General features: G+C 43.5%; 1 long non-coding RNA gene across 1 annotated transcript in view; it reads left to right on the forward strand.

Moving 5' to 3' along the window:
- The window catches only part of LOC122185177, a 45301-nt gene extending 42324 nt beyond the window's left edge, over positions 1-2977 (forward strand). The window contains exon 3 of the long non-coding RNA XR_006180771.1: positions 2928-2977. This is a non-coding gene — a long non-coding RNA (uncharacterized LOC122185177). The remainder of the gene's footprint in view (positions 1-2927) is intronic.
- Positions 2978-6000: the final 3023 nt, after the last annotated feature.

Raw genomic sequence — 6000 nt, forward strand, 5'->3', positions numbered from 1 at the left:
GGTGTGCAGCAGGTGCTGGTGACAGCAGAGCCCCTGTTCTCTTTGAGTGACTCGTGCTGAGCCAGTGTTTATTGAGCTCTGATCTGCAAATTTTGTGACAAGTCTCAACATGGCTTTAGGCTACCTCTGTGGAATTGTGGTTTGTGCTGCTTTGAATGTAGCCCTGCTGGTCGGAGATGGACAAGATGGAGATGTGATACTGAGAAGAGTGTTGGCATTTGATACTTTGGATTTCTTCATTTTTAGAGAATATTGGGAACCACTGAAATTTAGTGAAGGAACTTTATTGATGTGGTTGTACCAGGTGTACCTGATTTCGTGATGGTATTTGGCCTCTCAGTAGAGTTCAGGCTTTGACCCCTTGAAACAGTGAATAGAACAAGTTCCAGGTGATACCAAGGCTGATACACTAATGCTTTTATGAAGCTGTCACAGAAATGTTATCTATCCTTATCAGCCTGACTGGCGTGTGACATCCAGTGCCGAGACATTCCTTCCTCTGTGTTTGATGACATAGGTGCTGTTATGTAAGGTGCATTGAGGCACTGGATCTTAGCTTTGAAGCACAATGATGGCAATTGGAGGGCAGGGACATGACAAGTCAGAATCATAGTATGAGCCCAAACTCAGCAAACCATTACTGCTAAACAGGGGCCTTAAGCACGTGCTTTAAGTTTCTCTGATTCCTATAAGACTTAAACATCTGTTTGTTGCTTTGCAGATGCCCAAGAGCCCTGTCTGTGTGCTTGGGTATCCTATGTGCTCTTCAGCAAGGACTTGGTAAGAACCAGCCCTGGATGTTCGGCAAGGGAGCAGCAATGAGAGAGGCGAGCCCAGTTAGTGGTGGGAGTCCTGAGCCAACGGGTGGCTGTGCCTCTGTCTAGACCGAAGAGGTTTGGACATTTTCAGATTAGCTTTGGATAAGCCTCTGAACTTCTGGATGCTTCTCCTAACCAGATCAAACCTCTCAAAAGCCTGAGGTTTGTCCATCACTAATTTTCATATGAGTTACATTAAAAACTCTTAAGTTGAAATATTTCTTACTTTAAAAATAGAATAATAAAACAATAAATCAGAAGGAAACGCGTGGTGGAAAGAAAAAAAAAAAAGTAGAAAACAGATGAAAAGCAAAAGGGAAAAGTGAACTTCGTAAAAATACCATACATGCCAGACCCTTCAAATATGATTTCCTGCATATTGCACTTTAAAAAGCATGATATTACAACATGCTCTCGCATCCAGGGGCCAAAAATATGAAAGAATAAAGCCCTGTTTGATCTCGAGAGTTGAATGGATGTCATTTGACCCATCCATGATCTGATCCTAGACCTAGGACATGTCAGATGATTTTCCACTCGATGAGTGTCTGCACCACTCCCTTGTCTCTTCCCCACCCTCTTGTTGGACAGATAGTGCTGACACGCTTCCTGTTATGGGCTGCTGCTCCGGCTCTCGCGCCTGCTGGCACCGAGCCGCCTGTGGCTTGGGCACAGCACTTCAAAAGCCATTTCTGGCACATGGACGAAATATTTTGAAGTGAATTTGGGTTGTTCCCAAAACGACCTGCTCCAAGCGAGCAGAAAGAAAGCTTACATTATCTCATGTAAAAGACCCAGATCCTCTCCAGAGCCTGCCAGAGGTTTATGAAATGCTGCGTTACTTCTGAGAAGCCTTGACAAAAATAAAAAGCATAAACATGATGCTGAGATAACAGCTCAATTGTCTGCTCTTAATTTCTCAGGATCTATAATGTACTTGATGCCTGTCTTGTAAACGGTGCAAAGTGCTTGTTTTGTAGTCAAAGCCAATTGCATGTGCAAAGTGCTTGTTTTGTAGTCAAAGCCAATTGCATGTGTGATGCACACTATGGAAGACAAGAGGGAGGAAGACTTAAAAAATGACACAGAAGTTATGGCCACTATTAACACATCTTTTGAAATGTGATTTTTCATTACTTAGTGAAAGTTTGTTTTACAATTAGACCTTGAGAGCTTTGGAGAGAATATGCAGGGTGAAAAGCAGATGCACATTGTGTTTTGGTACAGAAACAGTGGTTGCTGGAATCTTTGACAGCAACATCTTGAATCAAAGCGGAGTAACAGGTACATTGTTTTCTTATCAATGACTGGGCACGTAGCTGGCATTCTAGCTGATTGTATTCTGGAGCTTTCTGCTCAGCTGTTCTTTTCCTGTAGTAAATAAATTGCAATGGCTCTGAAGCTGAGTAGTGCTACAAAATACCTTGCGCTGCAGATGAGCAACGCAGAGGCTCAGCTAGAATAAAGCTGAGCAGCATCTCTCCGTGTCAGGAAAACAGTTTGGCTGCATTTGAAGCGTGCATTTGGTGCCTGTGTTGTGGGACCTGGCGCCAGTTCCTCCTGGGAAGCTTGTGGGATGGGGGCAGGCAGCCTCCGGCTTTGTCCCCACCTGCTGGTTGGCAGCACTTATTGGTTTGATAAATCAGGTGGGGAAAATGGGCTGTGTAAATAACTTTTAAAGAGCAGCGTGTCTTCTTCGGTCTGCTTTTTTTGGGGTACGAGATGGGGAGAGTCTAAATATGGGGAAGCTGTGAGGGAGAACAGCAAATTGATATGGTTCTTGCTGGGGAGCAGTGAGCAGCAGGCCAGCAGCATCGCTCCAGAACAGCCTGCAGCAGTGGGAGCCTCTGTGCCACCGCATGCATCCCCCGAGTTGGAAGGGACCCACAAGGATCACTAAGTCCAACACATGGCTCCACACAATACCGCCCAAAATCCAAACGCCAGATCTGAGAGTGTCCAGAGACTGCCAGTGAAGTCTCAACTTGGGATATTTCTCTTTACAATGGTTTAAATAATTGCTATATCACATTGTTGGTCACTTTCTGAGAGAAATATTTGTGGGACATTTAACACTTTCTTCCTTCAAAATGTTTTTCTTCTTTTTAGCTTTTCTCCTTTAACCTGGCATGACCAAGCTGGACAGGTGGAAACCTGAGCAGAGGTGTGTCCAGGTGAATTTGGTGCTGGTTTTTTTTTTTTTTTTGCTCTTTATCTATAGCAATCTAAGATGAAATCTGTTATCTCTCTTGACAGATAACTGCAAATTTACCTAATCTTGGACCTTAGGCTATGAACGAAATAAATGCTGGACAGTGCTTAGGCTGTCGCTGGGAAAGAAGGTGAAATTTTGCCCTGCTGTGTGTATGATAAGTCCATTGCTGGCACTGGTAAGCAGAAGTGCACTGCATTCAAGAGATTGCTTGGGGTGAACTCCATCCACGAGTATTCAGATCATCTGTGGTGAGATTAATATTGCAATCTCCTGCTTCATTGGGCTTGTTATATTAGTCATCATTTTTGTACTCTGCAAACCATACTTATTTCTTTTCACTTTGCAAAGAGGCATGAAGGTGCATTAAGTAACAACATCGAGATAACAAAAATCAAATCCTTATTTTTCAGGTGACATAGATGAGGAAAATCAAATTTTACTTGCAAAATCATGGAATCGATCCTAAAGTCATGAAAGTGCTTTTGAAAATTGTGCTGTTAGGCTTTTCAGTGCAATTATTTGTTATTCTTCCAGTGAAATGCCATTTCTTTCCTTTGCTGTGCCCATAAGGAGGGTTCTGTCACCAACTTGTTGGATAATGTTTAGTCCTTCAGTTCATTATTGCAGCTTTCTTTTGCTTATTTAAAATGCATAACTGATGGAACACATTTGGTCTGTTTATTGAGAACATAGTTGTCAATCAAGTTTGCAACACAAGAATTGTTGCAAGTGCAAAATTCCGTTTTCTTGTGCATCCTGCAGTGTTTCTGTTTTTCACCCCCTTAAATATTCCTGTCAGTAAAATATTGTGAAGAAACTGGAAGGCACTATATTCATTGTCAGCTGAAAGAGTCCACTGCAGCCCTGTGAGAGTGATTTTTTTTTTCTTCTTAATGCTGGCTTGTCACTGCAGTGAAAGGGCAGCTGTAAACGTGAGGACTTTGTTCTGCCTGCTGCTCTTCAGCTACAGAGGACTTGATTTCTTGATGAAAAGGGAAGTGAAGAGTAGCACTGGCTAGATAACAAGTGTTGAAAGAGAAGCTGTGCTATTCATCTTAATAGCACAATCTGCGTATCTCAGTTGGGCAGAAAAATGATATATTTTTCCACTCATCCTCTCATTTGAAGTTGAACAAGCTTTCTCAGAGCAGACTTTTCAAGTTGAGGGCAGATGTCAAAGTAGCTGATGCTAGTGCTGCTTTGTTTTGTGACAGGACAGTCCTCCATCAGCATGGATGCCCCCACCCCGCTGGAGCTGGTGGCCGTGGTGTGTCTCAGCCAGCACTGACCTGCCTAAGGATGTGGCTGCGATGGCTTAACGTTGGCAGTTAATAGAGGTAATGTGATGCTATCAATATTTCACCATGGCCCCGTGCTTCTGTTCTCAATGAAGGTCCATGCTCTAGCTGCAACACGTACGTGTCTTCTTAGCGTGCTAATTGCAACTTTTCCTCCTTTGCCAGAAGTTCAGAATGCCAAGAATGTTGCTTAGAAAGAAGCATGTGATCCAGATTTTCTGGTTTGCCCAAGCTGTGTTTGAACCAAGACCAGGCAAGGGAAAACAAGTGTGACTTGGAGCTATTTTTGATGACTTGATCCTGGGACTAGTCCAGCTTCTGCAGCAAGTTAGAATTGCTCTAGTTTCGTGCAAGCCCTGTTGAATTGATGGCATCATGGTATGTGAATCTGTCCCCCTTTAGACTGGAGCCCATCTCCCCGTGCTGTGGGCTTGCAGAGCTGGTGTATTCCCAGCGTGGCAAAGTACAGCCTGACTGCATTATGTCTGTAGAGAATGCTGCATGGGCCACACCATCCTTGGGCAAATAACTGATGGAGAATGTGTATAGCATCCCACTATGTCATAGCTGAGGTGATCCAAACAGCGTATGTGTGGGGCTGACCATGGTCAGTGCCATGAACATGAGAGGAGTTGCAGCAAAGGATACCTCCTGAAGTAACTTCTGAGGAAAAGTGCTTGATATCCCTTTGCTCTTCAAGGAGCTGCAGGCTGTGCTTGTGGAGGCTGTCAGACGTGGTCCCGTCACCTCGGTGTGATTTTGGCCCTAGAGGAGGCTGCTGCTGAGGGGAATGCCTGCAGGGAACAGAGGTGTGGTCTTCCCTTGTGCCCCTATGCTCTGTTCTGTGCACACAGCTGCTTTCGTTTGCTGGCAGTCTGAGATGAGCAGCTCTACTGCTCCTGGAGCCAAATGGCTATCTAGCTTAGTTCTTGTATTCTGCATGGCTTTCTAGTGAAATAAAACAAAACCAGAACACAGCCATGCCTACTCTGCTGTTGCATGAACTGTGTTGTTAGAGGATCTCAGCCTGACATTTAAAGTGTGGTTTCCCCTCGCCCATCCTCCCCCATTTTTTTTTTTCTCCTCTGGACCCAGAAGGCTAAAATGTGTATTTATAGAATGCTGCAATGACTGGCAAAATTGAGCTTATTTAGATAGTGGGAATGGTTTTTCTGTGATAACAGAGGTGAAAAGCCTCAGATAAAGCTGAAAGCTTTGTTGGTAATTGGGCTGGAATTGCTCTAATTTGTTAGTCTGTTTTAAAAGTTTTAAATCTGAAATGCAATGAATAGCTGAGTGAAAATGAGATTAAACCCTACATTCACTCTGTAATAACAAATACTATGGAGAATTTTTCTGAACTTGAAGCTTAAGCACTATGATTACATTTAAACTATCTGATTTTTTTATCTGTGCAATAAAGTGCTCAAGCACATCCATCAGCTCTAAATGGACGTGTCATCCCGTGACTGTTGCCTGTTCAGCAAAGTTCTTCAGCATGTACTTCAGTCACAGAAAAATCTGGGTCTGAAGTACACATTGAGAGTTCAAGGTGTGTTGAAGTGCTTGTTTAACTCCTGTCCCATGCATCTGTAACAGTGTGCTTAACCTTTCAGCTTTGTTTTCGATGCTTGACAATGAGAAGAAATGTATGCAAGTGCTTTGTGTA

Source organism: Lagopus leucura, unplaced genomic scaffold (genome assembly GCF_019238085.1).
Source record: "Lagopus leucura isolate 7727_CA_CO unplaced genomic scaffold, USGS_WTPT01 Super-Scaffold_100027, whole genome shotgun sequence".
Taxonomy (NCBI): domain Eukaryota; kingdom Metazoa; phylum Chordata; class Aves; order Galliformes; family Phasianidae; genus Lagopus; species Lagopus leucura.